A 17015-nucleotide genomic window follows, 5' to 3' on the forward strand; every position below is an offset into this window, starting at 1 on the left:
GTGGTCATGTATGGATGTGAGAGTTGGACTATAAAGAAAGCTGAGCACTGAAGAATTGATGCCTTTGAACTGTGGTGTTGGAGAAGACTCTTGAGAGTCCCTGGGACTGCAAGGAGATCCAACCAGTCCATCCTAAAGGAGATCAGTCCTGGGTGTTCATTGGAAGGACTGATGTTGAGGCTGAAACTCCAATACTTTGGCCACCTGATGCGAAGAGCTGACTCATTTGAAAAGACCCTGATGATGGGAAAGATTGAGGACAGGAGGAGAAGGGGATGACAGAAGATGAGATGGTTGGATGGCATCACCGACTCAATGGACATGGGTTTGGGTGAACTCTAGGAGTTGGTGATGGACCGGGAGGCCTAGTGTGCTGCAGTTCATGTGGTTGCAAAGAGTTGGACACGACTGAGTGACTGAACTGACCCATTTCAGACCCAAACCAGAGATGATGTCTCTAACTCCCGCTCTATCCAAAATTTTACCCTTAAGTCAAAATCCACCACACTATTTGATCAGTTTTTGCACTTACGATTTTAGATGCTATCCCTTCCAAAGTAGTCTCCCAACCGGTTGTTAGTGCCCAAAAGCTGTTGCAAAGAAACCTTTTCTTACCTCATCACCTTGTGGTCACCAGCTGAAACAGTTAACCACAGATTGGGACTTGAACCCACATGGCTGGGACTCAAACCCAGCCAAATCCCACAGCACCTGGTTTCAGGATCTAATGAAGCTCAGGTTCTTGATGTCTCACGGCAGAAAGAATTCAGTGAGAGACAAAATGATAGGGAAGAAGTGGCTTTATTCAGATACAGAGAGCACACTCCACAGACAGAGTGGGGCCATCGCAGAGGGTTAGTGTGGCCACAAAATGCGGCCTGGCTGGGTTTCACAGGCTGGGTAAGTTCGTATGCTAGTGAGTGGGAGGACTGTTCCAAGTGCTCTTGGGAAGGGCAGAGATCCCCAGGATTTGGGCCACCGCCCACTCCTTGGCCTTTTAACAGTGCCTTGGAACTGTCCTGGGGCCTCTGGGTATGTCATCTCACTTGCTGATCCAGGATCAAGGTCTAGTCTTGTCTGCCCTCTCGGCCCCATTTGATTCTCATCAGTTTATGTTGTGGCCTTGGGCTATGTCATTCTTTCAGAAGTTGTGCCCTGCCCCTTTCCCTCCTGTCACACTGTGATTAACACAAAAATATGTTATTAGTTGCTGAACATTGATGCTGTTGCTTCATTAAATTCACAGGTATTCTAATAAAGAAGTATTAGAAGCCACAATTCACATACATAGAAACTCAAGTGCAAGGTCTCCCGGATATGTCCAAGTCATACACCCACTAGAAGAAAGCAGCTTCAGCTTCTTCAGTGTTACTGGTCAGGCATAGACTTGCATTACTGTGATACTGATGGTTTGCCTTGGAAACGAACAGAGACCATTCTGTCATTTCTGAGACTGCACTCAAGTACTGCATTTAGGACTCTTTTGTTGACTATGATGGCTGCTCCATTCCTTCTAATGGATTCTTGCCCACAGTAGTACATATAATGGTCATCTGAGTGAAATTCACCCATTCCAGTCCATTTTACTTAGTTGATTCCTAAAATGTCAATGTTCATTCTTGCCAAGAAGCTGAAGTTGAAAGGTTCTATGAAGTGGAGAGGATTATTCCAACTATTCTTTGGAAGGGGCACAGATTTTCAAAGTATTTTTTTTTAAAACTTGCACTTTCATCCCTATGGATTCTATCTTTTTCCTTCTAAAATATGACTTACTGCTTTATATATTGTATCATATATCATATTGTATGTCAGGTATTATATATACTTCTGGAGTTTCCCTTTGAAAATATATTCTCTCCTCTGCCCTTCCCTCCATCCTCCTTCCCCTCCAGAGTTACAGCAGGTGATGATATATATGGATTTCTACTCTTTTTTTAATGTAATAAAATATTCTAATGCTGAATTCACAACAGAGGGCCTTAGTATCCTTCTTACAGACACATAGTATACCACAGCATGGATCTATTTGCAGAAACAGTTTCATATTTATGGATATTTGTTTCTAATTTTTACTATTATAAACATAGTTGTAAGGAAAACTTATTTTTGGCCTGGATGCATTGTTATAATTTCTAGGTTGTAGGACTGATAAACTCAAAGTTAAATGTACATGCCATTTTTCCAAATATTTCCAATTTCTTCTCTGTGGAGAGTGTATAATTTTACATTTCTACCAGAAATATACATAAGCTATTTTTTATACATAAGCTGCTTTATACATAAGCTAAGTGTATATTGTCATACTTTTGCATCTTTACTAGTTGATAAATGAAAAATATCTCAATGTAATTTTAATTTCAATTTCTCCTACAATAACTGAGTTTGAAAAGACACCCCTTATTTTAAAGATGATTATTTTAGCTTCTAGTTTAACGTATTGTTCTAACTTTACAGAAGAGTTGCACGGAGATTAAAGAGTATCATCCACTTTCTTCTGTTTTAATATTTTACACATGCTGGTTTATTCATCAAAACTAAGATATTAAATAAATATTACTAAAAAACGGCAGATTCTATTCAGATTTCACAGTTTTTTCCCTGAAGTCCTCTTCCTGCTCCATGATCACGTGCAAGACACCCCATTTACTCCTCATGTCTCTTCTATCTCCTCAGTTGCACAGTTTTCCAGCCTTTCCTTCATTGTCATCACTTTGACACTTTAGAAGCACAGTGTTCGGGTGTTTCGCCAAATGTCCCAAATTTCATTTAATCTAGTGTTGTCTCATGATTATATGGGGATGAGGGAGAGACTGTTTACATGTTTGGTTTTGGTTTCCTTGCTTGAAAAATATAATCCATGTTTCTAACTGTATTTTTCCTATGCAAATTTGTCACTATGTTGTCTTAAATCTATTTTTAGAAATATATCTTTATAGAGATTAAATCCAGGCAGCAGATCCTCTCCTCTCTTTCCTTTACATGGTATACAATTTGGGTGTAATTTTACATAAACTGCCTGGAGATTATAGAATTTGAAACTTCTTTTGAGTCCCACTATGTGGTAGCTTCAACATGCCAGAGACGGGGCATCAGAATGACCAGGTGTGTCATACACGGTCATGCCCATACCTCCAGCATAAAGCCCCCAGTTCACAAAATGTGCCTCTTTGGCTTAGAACCAGCAATAAGATGCCCTTGTCTTACATGTCTTTGCAGAAGTTTCTTCTTATTTCTTTTCACCCATAGCCTCCTTCTAAGGCAGAGTCACACCTGTCCTTCAATATAGAGATGAGTGAAACATGATGAAATTATTTGCAGGAATGTGTGTTGATGAGAATGTTTATTTTATTGGGGCTCATAATTTTAATCATACTTACAACATATCTATGGTTTCAAAAATGTTAATCACCACCAATCAAGAAAAATAAAAAAAACAAAACCCAGACTTGATTCAAATCCTTTTTAAGGAAAATCGACATTTCCTTTAATAAAACTGTGACAACAAATGGAAAATCAATGTTTAGGTACTGATCAGCTATGCTGCTGCTGCTGCTAAGCCGCTTCAGTCTTGTCCGACTCTGTGCAACCCCACAGATGGCAGCCCACCAAGCTCTGCCATCCCTGGGATTCTCTAGGCAAGAGTACTGGAGTGGGTTGCCATTTCCTTCTCCAATGCATGAAAGTGAAAAGTGAAAGTGAAGTCACTCAGTCGTGTCTGACTCTTCTCGACCCCATGGACTGCAGCCTACCAGGCTCCTCCGTTCATGGGATTTTCCAGGCAAGAGTACTTGAGTGGGTTGCCATTGCCTTCTTCTATGGGATCTTGCCTTTAGGTCCTGAACATCTCCCCACAATTAAAACACCCCTTGCCCCTACCCAAAACTGCCCTTCACCGATCTGGCCCCTGTGTGGCTCCAGCCTTCAGCCCAGCTAGATGGAAAGCAGTGACCCAACCACACTGAACTCCAGGGATAAACAGGACAGCCCCGCCTACTTAGATGATCTTGTTGAGAAACCATGCCCGCCCATGTCCAGCATATATTCTGTGCAAGAATGTCTCCACTGTTTTTTTTTTTTTTTTTTCTTTTTTATTGTTTTTATTATTTTTCTGTCACTTAAAAGTAGTCTCAAGCATTTAGGATCCCAGGTGTATGAAAGGGCGTTCCATAGGAGACATCCTAGCAAGGCCCTCTGGGAGCACTTGCCCCCCAAGCTCACCAGGAGGATGTTGACTGTGGACGTCTCCTCTCCAGGGACTGACCTTGGCAATGAGCTGCTCCTGCCTTTGTTGGTCTTTGGGCCTTAACTCTCTCCTCAACATCCCTCAAAATTGTTTCTTTCCTTCACATACCCCGTATGCTTTCTGTATAGTTGTCTTCCTGGCCCATTCTTCATATCTACATAACTGCCTTCAGGCTAAAATGTAAGCATTCCCCTACATTTGAATTTTCTCCATAGCTGAGAGACAAGAGTTTACACAGTGCACTGGGTCAGTAATTGGCACCTGCCTCTGGCAGAAAAACAAACATGTGCAAACCAGAAGTCCAATAATCAATTTCTTTCGATCCACACCTCTTGAATCTAGGACAAGCCCATTTATGTATGGTTTTCTCAGCTATCTGACCCCCAGAAAGGTAGAAAGTATTTGACAACTGCTTGGTTAAGCGGTTCCCCTTTCACTCCAATGACTTTTGTCAACACCTGGAAGTTCAAACACAGCACATATGTGTCCTGATCAACTGAGTGCACAGAAGACATTCTGTCTCATTCACTCACTGGTTTTCACACACCAAATATTTTAAAATATCACAGGTAATGGGAGAGGCAATGGTCATACAATATGGAAAGTTTCCATGATAGTGGAAGAAACAGACTAACAGGTGTGCAATTAATGACTAGGACACAAAAGAGGGTTTTCCTAGAACTCTAGTGAGGAGACTGAGGAAGAACTCCTGCCTTAAGCAAATCATCCATCGGGAGAGATTATTCCAGGGCCAGGTGGTCAGAGGAAGACTGCCAACTCTCCACATGAGGGAGAGTCCTGGGAGTGTCCTGGAAGTCAATGCAGAGGATTGTGACAAGACAAGGTGTTCCCACCTTTTGGTGAGCAGTAAAGATGACACCTGAGGTGTCAGGTGGGTGCTCACAGCAGAGGTCCCTCCAGATCCGCCCTTTCAGCTCCTTTCAAGAGGCATGTCCCACATGCGCCCAGACTTCAAAGTCTGGAGACAAGATGGGTCTCTGACACTGGATTCTCCTTCTTTAGTCACAATCCAAACACCTGAATGACATTTGGTATGTGTGCCAGTCCATATAAAAAAGCAAAGTAGAGCAAAATTGACCCTAAAACCCAATGTATCTCCTGTGTATTTATAATTTTAAACTAACCTAGGAGGGAACATGATAAACATATTCAAGGTATTAACAGTAACTACAGAAGACGATTATTACAATACATTTAAAAGTGAAGTCAATATTAGATGAGAACTGTTATTAATGGTAACTAAAATGAAATTAGTTAGATCTAGATTCATTTGTTTAACAACAACAATCTTCAGAGGCATAGAGGTCCCTGAAAATTAAAAAAAAACTCAGTTCAGTTCAATTCAATCTGATTTAACTCAAACACACACAGCAAACGTTTTCTGTGCCTTTTACCTTGTGCCAATCCCTATAGAGCAAAATGGCAATGCAGAAACCGCAAGGTATAAAGCCTGTTCTTGAGGGAGATAATAATCATGATGATCATAATAATGCAGAGATGTGTTCAGGGTGTTCATACACAATGTGTTCGGGGTCCTGGGGAGCATAGGTGGGTGTGACTAATTCAACCTGGGAAAAATAAGTATCACTTCCCAAAGAGGTAACTTTTAGAGTGAGCCTTTGGGTTGAGATAAGTGTCATGTAAAGGAGTGAATTATGGAAGGGCGATCCAGACAAAAAGGCAAGAGAAATGAGCACCTCCAACACAGAGTGTACAGACCGCTGTGCCCATGGTCGTGTTGTGAGAGGGGAAGGGAATGAAGTGTGAAAGGCCAGGGTGAGACGGAGAAGGGCAGACTTTGTCAAGGTAAGGCTACTAGTAGCACCATTTTTAGACTGCTGTATGACCTCGGGGTGACTGCTAGAGTTAATTCCATCATATCTGATGTCATCAGAATGTGTTGAAGTCTGAATTATTAGCCTCAGTTGCAGTACTTTTCATATGTAGGTCTTTTCATAGCGTTGCCTCTTTGACCTTTACCCTATAAGCTCTGGTCTCACAGGGGCTTTGATGTTGGTCAAATGCCAATGTGTTTGGTGGAGAAGGCAGAGAAGGATAATCAGAGTGGCTGTTTCCAATATTCACAGATATTAATAAAAGGTGACAATGTCCAAGGAAAGCAGCAGGTGGTCAGTTTGCCAATACCCACACATCTACCTGGAAGGAATTCCCATCAGTGAGAAGAGATTCAGAGAGAGACTGAAAATGCAACACAGTTGCAAAATTAAAGATGAGAAAAAGATTAGTCAAATAAAACTACAGAGGTTTTATTGATGAGAGATAAAAGTAGATGATATAAATTACAATGGTCTCAGCTTAACTAAATCTAGAAATAAACTACAATAAAGCTTGGTATTCAGTATGTATTTTGTGATAACCTGGCATAATTCTTAGATATTAAATAATTTATTTATTCAACACAGATTGATTGGGTAATTATGAATATTTGGAATCATATTAGGATGGCTTACAGGGTCCTAATATCTCCTACAGAAACAGAGATACAGCAGGACACATGTAATCATAGCAATATTTTTATGAAGTGAGGGAGTGTGAGTTGATTAATTCTGGCTCAATTAATTTTCCCTGACTTCACACAACAAACACATTCCTGAAATTGTCAGAGAGAATTCCAGTCTGATTTGTAGGCAATACTTTGGACAGGATGCTCTCCATGCTAATTTAAGATTTTATCATTGGATTTTCTGAAAGTTAGCAGCATCTTGTATCATGCCTATTTCCCAGTTTAAAAAAATAATACTAAGCAAAAATTATTTATTGAGTACTGTATTTCAAGTTGGAACTTTTTAAAGAGGGACAGTAAACCGAGGCTTTTTGACACTTTTGCCGAGCAGGCTCACACACCTCTGTCTGCACAATCTGCCCATGTTCAGCTGATGGTAAGATCTAGGAACTCCTCCAGAACCACATCTTATTGTAATAGGCAAGCAATATTGTTTCATCAATGCATCCTGAGATCTGAAAATGATATTTCAAACTTCATCAACCTCAACACTTCAAATTTATAACAACACACTTTAGATGAATTGGCAAGTAATCGTGGTTCCCCATATTGCAAACATTTCATAACATACTCTTGATTTTGAAAGTTTAGCATAGACCTGAATTTTCAAAGCCAGTGACTCCTTTTCCACCTCTCTCTTTTCCCTTTCAGTTGGGAAAGAATCTCTGCTCTTAAGGATTAATGTCCTTAAATGTCTTAAACTCAACATTCAAAAAAACAAAGATCATGGCATCCAGTCCCATCACTTTATGGCAAATAGATGGAGAAACAATGGAAACAGTTTTTTTCAGTTATTTTCTTGGGCTCCAAAATCACTGCAGATAGTGACTGCAGCCATGAAATTAAAAGACTTGCTTCTTGGAAGGAAAGTTCTGACCAACCTAGACAGAGACATTATTTGCCAACAAAGGTATGTCTAGTCAAACTTATGGTTTATCTAGTAGTCATGTATGAGTGGACCATAAAGAAACCTGAGTGCTGAAGAATCAATGCTTTTGAACTGTGGTGTTGGAGAAGACTCTTGAGAGTCCCTTGGACTGCAAGGAGATCCACCCAGCCAATCCTAAAGGAAAACAGTCCTGAATATTCATTGGAAGGACTGATGCCAAAGCTGAAACTCCAATACTTTCACCATCTGATGGGAAGAGATGACTTATTGGAAAAAACACTGATGATGGGAAAGATTGAAGGCAGAAGGAGATGGGGATGACAAAGGATGAGATGGTTGATAGCATCACTGACTCCATAGACATGAGTTTGAGCAAGCTCCGGGAGTTGGTGATGGACAGGGAAGCCTGGCATGTTGCAGTTCATGGGGTTGCATCGAATCAGACAAGACTGAACTGAAGGACTGATGTGATTGGATTGGGTCTATTTGAATAATCCAAGATAACCTTACCACCTCAGCATCAGTGTTTTTAATCACATCCTTTTGTCATATAACAAATTCACAGGTTTGAGATGTCAGGGGATTGTGTGATTTCCTCGGTTCTGTCTCGCCTCAGCAAAGATCTGAAATTGTGGGCCAGTGTTACAGCTCCACTACAGCAGAGTTTTATTTGGCAAGCAAGGGAAAGTATACACTCAAAGCATGAGGGTGGGCCGACCTCAAAGCAGAGGCTTCAATCCTTCTTCGCTTCCTCCTTTTATACATTTGTCTCCTCCCTGCCATGAGCCAGCCCTATGCAAATTGAGCTGGCCATGAAGGGAGCATGTTTGTTTCACCGGAAGTTATCCCTCCAGTCCGTGGATTTTCTTTTGTTCCATTTTTGCAGGCTTTTTCCTTTCTTTGTCTTTTAGCCACTGCCATTTTGGACTCTTTTTTCCTATTCTAACTACCTAACATTACCCCTTCAATAGATGGGAGGCCCAATCTTTGGGAATGGGAGTGTTGAGGTCTCTCTGGCTACTTCCTGCTGAGCTGGGATGGAGAGGGGCATTGGGCCTCCCCTCTTGCTAGTCTCAAGCCCTGAGTCCTCATACCAGTGTCCATCGAAGGGTGAGTGATATTTTCCATGATTGGGTGTAGTTTTATATATCCTTGTTGAACTAGCACTGTATTTTGTAGCTTGTTGACCTAGAAAGAGACAAAATGGGTTAAACAATTGATAATACATGGAGCAATCATAAGCAGCATCAATATGGTGATCACAAGGATTAGTATGGGCATTAGCCAACTCCAAATTCCCCCTCACCAGGAGAAGGATCCACCAAAGAGAGTTGTAGCCAGATTGTAGCCATCCTGAGAACTCTCCAGGTTATTCTTTGAGATCCTGTAGGGTCTGAATGTTTTTCTTGAGAACTGTGAGACTTTCTTTAACTTAGCTGGAGGTATTTACCCAGAAACAACACATCTCATTCAAGTTGGCTCAAGTCCCTCATTGTTCAGGGATCAGGAGATCTATCTCCTGCCTATTTTGGAGTACAACCCCTGTCAAACTGTGTTGGCTCTTTAGAGCTATCCTGAGATATCTTATCCCCAGAAACTTAATTTTGGGGGTGTTCACTAGAATGGCGCTCATTCGTAGTCCTGAATGGGTATCTGAGATCTCCCAGGGGCTCACAGGTGTATTGAATGTCCTCTTCTGTTTTTTTACACTGCTTGACTCATGAGTGGTGAATCCAGGAGTTGTGTCCTGGTACCTTGACTATTGTGGGGGTAGAAAGTATTACAGGGTAGGGGCCCTTCCATCTGGACTGGAGTTGAGCCTCTGGGGACCCATCCTTCCAGACTTTAATTAGGACTTGAGTCCCTGGAGCATATAGAGGTGGTTCTTTAGAATCTTTTGGGTCCTGGTCTACATGCCACAAGAGTATATCTTGTTGGAATTGCCAATGGCCATGGTATAAGACCAGAGGGTCTGAGCCTCTGGATCTAGGAAGAGGTCATGACATAAACAAAAGGTCTCCCATATAGCATCTCATTGGAGAAGGAAATGGCAACCACTCCAGTACTCTTGCCTGTAAAATCCCATGGACAGAGGAGCCTGGTAGGTTATAGTCCAGGGGGTCTCAAAGAGTCAAACATGACTGAGCAGCTTCATGTGGTCATAGCATCTCATAAGGACTAAGACCAGCCTGTTCCTTAGGGAAAATATGGGTGCAGAAAAGAGTTATTGGTAAAGCCTCCTTCCATCTGAGGAAGGTCTCCTGGGCTATCTTTTTTATTGCTGATTTTAAGAATTGGTTGTCTCTTTCTATTTTTACTGAAGACTGAGGCCTCCAGGCACAATGGAGGCAATAAGTAATGCACAATGCTCTAAAGACCCCTTGGGTGACCTTAGAAGTAAATGATGTCCCATTGTCACTTTGTAGTGATCTGGGCAGACCAAATCTTGGAATGATTACATGGAGCAGTTTTTTTTTTGTTTGTTTGTTTTTTTTTGTTTTTTTTTTTTTTTTATCACCTCCTCAACCTTCTCAGTCCAGGTGGGAAAACCTTCAATCCATCCTGTGACTGTATCTATCATGACTAATAGATACATAATATCTACTAATAGAATGTAACTATCATGTACAGATACATGATATCATGTATCTCTATATCTATATGTATATTTATGCATGATAGATATCATGTATCTATCATGACTTATACCCCTAAGAAACTGGCATCCGGGTGAGTCCATCTGCCAGTCCTCTCCTGGGTACGTCCCACAGAGCTGGATGGGCTGAGCCAGCTGGGGTCTTCAAGCTCCTTGGGGGTTGTTTAATTGGCAAGTGGGACAAGAGGAGACCACTTGCCTCATAGTCGTTTGGTGGCCTTTTCCTCTGAAGGACCTTTCTAATCATCTTTGGAGGGCCTTCTCCCCTAAGTGGTGGCATGTAAGGAGTTAACCAACTTCCACTGGAGGTTCCAGGCAGAAAAAAAGAGTCCCTCCTTTTAGAACCACCCCATATGATTTCTTGAAAGCCTGCACTCTTAACTTTAAGAGTCTTACCTTCAGTATATGAAGGAGTTTCTGGCAAATTAAGTCTGTGGAACTAGGGTGGCAACCCCATTAGGTCATTATTCTGTAACGCTGCTCTCTTAGCTGCCTGATCGGCTGCTTGCTTCCCTCAGCCCACTTCCATGCTTCCTGTTTGTTGTCCTTTACAGTGGGAGACTAAAACCTCAGTGGGCAGATGGACTGCCTCCAAGAGCCTAAAGATTTGATCACCATATCTGATTGGGGACCTGAGGGTCCCCAATAGGTCAAGGGGCCTATTTCTTTCCAAATAGCATCATGTGCATGTAGCACCAGAAAGGCATACTTGGAGTCAGTGTAAATGGCTACTCTTTTTCCTTTTCCCAGTTCTAAAGTTCGAGTCAGGGGTATGAGCTCAGCTAATTGGGCTGAAGTACCTGGTGGCAAAGATTTAGCCTCCATGGTGTTGCGACTGGAGACAACTGCTTATTTGACTCTTCTTTTTCCATCCAAGACAGTGCTACCAGATTTCCCCAGGATTAGTCAGAGGATCTTCTGACAATCCCTCTCAGGGTTTTGTACAGTGGTCCAAGGTTTCTAGGCAAGAGTGAAAGGGGAGAGAGCCCTTGGGGGTAGGCGACAGGGGCTGGCTTAAGAACCTCACAAGGGGATATAGTCAGGCCTGGATTTTCCATCAGCACTATCTGATATCTGAGGATCCTTTGATCAGACATCCATAAATGCCTCTCCCATTCAGGAGTTGTTTCACTTGGTGGCGGGTAAAAATAGTTTGCCCCCAAGAGAGAGTTTTAAAGGATCTTTTATCAGGACTGCAATAGCTGCAAGATTTCGAAGGCAGGGAAAGATCTCTTTTCAATAAGGTAGTAGGACACTCAGGGACCACCAGAAACGGGTGGGAAAATATTTGTCAATCCCAGCAACAAAGGGCTCAGGTGAATCTTTTTGTAATTGTTTTTCCTGTAGTATCCAAAATGGTACAGGTCTGGGAGAAGAAGGCTCTGAAGCAGGAGGTCAGGACAGAGTAGGCAGCCCCTGAGTCAATCAAGAAATTGTCAGACCTACCTACCACATCCACTTGCACCCTTGGCTCCAGCCCTGTGAAAGTTATCTGTGACAGGGAGGCTGGCTGGAGTGGGCTGCTTCAGTTGCATTGAACCATTGTGAGGGAAGGCTTCTTGCTTGACCTTGAGGCTCTTGGGTCCCAAGGGCAGAGGGCTGCCCAATGTCCCAGTTGATGGCATTTGTAGCAAGCCACTTTTTTTTAATTAATTTATTTATTTATTTATTTTTTCAGTGTGTTTTGTCATACATTGACATGAATCAGCAATAGATTTACACGTATTCCCCATCCCGATCCCCCCTCCCACCTCCCTCTCCACCCGATTCCTCTGGGTCTTCCCAGTGCACCAGGCCCGAGCACTTGTCTCATGCATCTCACCTGGGCTGGTGACCTGTTTCTCCATAGATAATATACATGCTGTTCTTTCACAACATTCCACCCTCACCTTCTCCCACAGAGTTCAAAAGTCTGTTCTGTACTTCTGGGTCTGTTTTTCTGTTTTGCATATAGGGTTGTCGTTACCATCTTTCTAAATTCCATATATATGTGTTAGTATGCTGTAATGTTCTTTATCTTTCTGGCTTACTTCACTCTGTATAATGGGCTCCAGTTTCATCCATCTCATTAGAACTGGCTCAAATGAATTCTTTTTAAGGGCTGAGTAATATTCCATGGTGTATAGGTACCACAGCTTCCTTATCCATTCATCTGCTGATGGGCATCTAGGTTGCTTCCATGTCCTGGCTATTATAAACAGTGCTGCGATGAACATTAGGGTCCACGTGTCTCTTTCAGATCTGGTTTCCTCAGTGTGTATGCCCAGAAGTGGAATTGCTGGGTCATATGGCAGTTCTATTTCCAGTTTTTTAAGAAATCTCCACACTGTTCTCCACAGTGGCTGTACTAGTTTGCATTCCCACCAACAGTGTAAGAGGGTTCCCTTTTCTCCACACCCTCTCCAGCATTTATTGCTTGTAGACTTTTGGATAGCAGCCATCCTGACTGGCGTGTAATGGTACCTCATTGTGGTTTTGATTTGCATTTCTCTGATAATGAGTGATGTTGAGCATCTTTTCATGTGTTTGTTAGCCATCTGTATGTCTTCTTTGGAGAAATGTCTGGGAACCTTCTCCAGAATAGATCACATCCTGGGCCATAAATCTGGTCTTGGAAAATTCAAAAAAAATGAAATCATTCCAGTCATCTTTTCTGACCACAGTGCAGTAAGATTACATCTCAATTACAGGAAAAAAATTGTTAAAAATTCAAACATATGGAGGCTAAATAACACGCTTCTGAATAACCAACAAATCATAGAAGAAATCAAAAAAGAAATCAAAATATGTATAGAAATGAATGAAAATGAAAACACAACAACCCAAAACCTATGGGACACTGTAAAAGCAGTGCTAAGGGGAAGGTTCACAGCATTACAGGCTCACATCAAGAAACAAGAAAAAAGCCAAATAAATAACCTAACTCTACACCTAAAGCAATTAGAGAAGGAATAAATGAAGAACCCGAGGGTTAGCAGAAGGAAAGAAATCTTAAAAATTAGGGCAGAAATAAATGCAAATGAAACTAAAGAGACCATAGCAAAAATCAACAAAGCTAAAAGCTGGTTTTTTGAAAAAATAAACAAAATTGACAAACCATTAGCAAGACTCATTAAGAAGCAAAGAGAGAAGAACCAAATTAACAAAATTAGAAATGAAAATGGAGAGATCACAACAGACAACACAGAAATACAAAGGATCATAAGAGACTACTACCAGCAGCTCTATGCCAATAAAATGGACAACTTGGAGGAAATGGACAAATTCTTAGAAAAGTATAACCTTCCAAAACTGAACCAGGAAGAAATAGAAGATCTTAACAGACCCATCACAAGCAAGGAAATCGAAACTGTAATCAAAAATCTTCCAGCAAACAAAAGCCCAGGACCAGATGGCTTCACAGCTGAATTCTACCAAAAATTTAGAGAAGAGCTAACACCTATCTTACTCAACCTCTTCCAGAAAATTGCAGAGGAAGGTAAACTTCCAAACTCATTCTATGAGGCCACCATCACCCTAATTCCAAAACCAGACAAAGATGCCACAAAAAAAGAAAACTACAGGCCAATATCACTGATGAACATAGATGCAAAAATCCTTAACAAAATTCTAGCAAACAGAATCCAACAACATATTAAAAAAATCATACACCACGACCAAGTGGGCTTTATCCCAGGAATGCAAGGATTCTTTAATATCCGCAAATCAATCAATGTAATACACCACATTAACAAATTGAAAGATAAAAACCATATGATTATCTCAATAGATGCAGAGAAAGCCTTTGACAAAATTCAACACTCATTTATGATTAAAACTCTCCAAAAAGCAGGAAGAGAAGGAACATACCTCAACATAATAAAAGCTATCTATGACAAACCCACAGCAAGCATCACCCTCAATGGTGAAAAATTGAAAGCATTTCCCCTAGAATCAGGAACAAGACAAGGGTGCCCACTCTCACCACTACTATTCAACATAGTGTTGAAAGTTTTGGCCACAGCAATCAGAGCAGAGAACGAAGTAAAAGGAATCCAGATAGGAAAAGAAGAAGTGAAACTCTCGCTGTTTGCAGATGACATGATCCTCTACATAGAAAACCCTAAAGACTCTACCAGAAAATTACTAGAGCTAATCAATGAATATAGTAAAGTTGCAGGATATAAAATTAACACACAGAAATCCCTTGCATTCCTATATACTAACAATGAAAAAACAGAAGAGAAATTAAGGAAACAATACCATTCACCATTGCAACAAAAAGAATAAAATACTTAGGAGTACATCTACCAAAAGAAACAAAAGACCTATACATAGAAAACTATAAAACACTGATGAAAGAAATCAAAGAGGACACAAACAGATGGAGAAACATACCATGCTCATGGATGGGAAGAATCAATATTGTCAAAATGGCTATTCTACCCAAAGCAATCTATAGATTCAATGCAATCCCTATCAAGCTACCAACGATATTTTTCACAGAACTAGAACAAATAATTTCACAATTTGTATGGAAATACAAAAAACCTCGAATAGCCAAAGTAATCTTGAGAAAGAAGAATGGAACTGGAGGAATCAACCTGCCTGACTTCAGACTATACTACAAAGCCACAGTCATCAAGACAGTATGGTACTGGCACAAAGACAGAAATATAGATCAATGGAACAGAATAGAAAGCCCAGAGATAAATCCACGAACTTATGGACACCTTATCTTTCACAAAGGAGGCAAGGATATACAATGGAAAAAAAGACAACCTCTTTAACAAGTGGTGCTGGGAAACTGGTCAACCACTTGGAAAAGAATGAAACTAGAACACTTTCTAACACCATACACAAAAATAAACTCAAAATGGATTAAAGATCTAAATGTAAGACCAGAAACTATAAAACTCCTAGAGGAGAACATAGGCAAAACACTCTCCGACATAAACCACAGCAAGATCTTCTATGACCCACCTCCCAGAATATTGGAAATAAAAGCAAAACTAAACAATTGGGACCTAATGAAACTTAAAAGCTTTTGCACTACAAAGGAAACTATAAGTAAGGTGAAAAGACAGCCCTCAGATTGGGAGAAAATAATAGCAAATGAAGTAACAGACAAAGGATTAATCTCAAAAATATACAAGCAACTCTTGAAGCTCAATTCCAGAAAAATAAATGACCCAATCAAAAAATGGGCCAAAGAACTAAACAGACATTTCTCCAATGTAGCAAGCCATTTTAGGAGACTTGTCACAGTTTGGACACTCTTTGGCCCAATGTCCCGCCTGCCTACAAATTAGACACTTGCCTCATGTCTTGTCTTTTAGGGACTCGGGGTTTGCCATAGGGTTTCCCTGGTGGGCGGCCAGCATCTGGACTTGCCTGGTCTCTTTCCTTTCTCCCTTTCCTAGGCCTTGGCCTCCTTCTCCTGTTCTCTGTTATAAAAGGTATTGGTGGCTGTCTGGACCATCTCATCTAAAGAGGCAGCAGGGTCCTGCTGCTGAAGCTGTTGTAACTTTATCCTGATGTCTGATGCACATTGGGACAGGAATTTGTCCTTTAAAATCACCTGTTCCTCATAAGAATCTAAGTCCAGAATGGTAAACTTTTGGATAGCCTCTTTTAGCCTTTCCAGAACGGCAATGTGGTTCTCATTGGGCTCCTGGGTTATTGCTGAGAGTGGTCACAGTCCCATAACTAATAGGCTTCCTTCTATTTTATGGGTGGACTTCCTTAGGGGTGAGTCTTTCTGAAGCTTATCCTACCCAGTACTATTAAAACCTCAAAGCCAGGCGTCCCCGGGTCAGGGTGCAGATCCCCAGGCATGTTGAGACATGACAGCCTCCTGGAGATTGAATCCCCCAGCAGGTCAAGGCATTTCAGCCTCCAGAGAATTGGGTCCCTGGGCAAGTCCAGGCATATAGACCTCCTGATACACCTGGACTGGCAGATCCCTGAGCAGGCTGAGACATGACAAACTTCAGAGTATCGGATCCTTAGGCAGGTCAAGGCAGGTCGACCTCCTGGGATTTCCAGGCTGGAGCTGGGTATCCCCAAGGTCTCCAGAGTGACTAGTGCTGGGTGGGATTAAGGGGTTGTAATCTTAACTCATTGCTGGTTTGTCTGTTGCTGATGTGAATAGATACCATGATGTAAAGCAATCCAAGCCTGTGCCCTGAGACTGGGAACCTGGTGAAATAGCCATAAGTTTTATCCTCTTATTGCTATGAGGGAATGTAAATCATTGATTTCCCCCACTAGTCCTCTATAAGTACAGCTTAGGGTGTCTCCAAATGTAAACACTTCATTGTCATAGACCCACTTTAGGTAATAGCAGAAATAGTGACAACAGAATGGGTTATCTGGTTCTGTTAGAGACATTGAGAGTATTTTAATAATAAGTGGGGTGGAGCAATGCTGCCTACAAGGGGCCAGGGTCCTGGTTGTAGGAGTTAGTAAGTGGCTTAAGAACAAATGATAAGAGGCAACAGGCCAGATGTTCTATAAAGGTGGAGTGGAGATTTGACCTTGGGGTATGTTTTTAACTTCAGGAGAAGGGTGGTAAGGGTTTGGGCCCAAATGGCCTGCAGGGCTAACTCCCAAAGTGGCAAACATTGTCCCTGGAAGTGCAATTGCCCTTGAAGGGATGCCAACAGATGGACTTCTAGCAGGCATGTTGTGCCTGTCACCT

This window comes from Dama dama, chromosome 18 (genome assembly GCF_033118175.1).
Source record: "Dama dama isolate Ldn47 chromosome 18, ASM3311817v1, whole genome shotgun sequence".
Classification (NCBI taxonomy): Eukaryota; Metazoa; Chordata; class Mammalia; order Artiodactyla; family Cervidae; genus Dama; species Dama dama.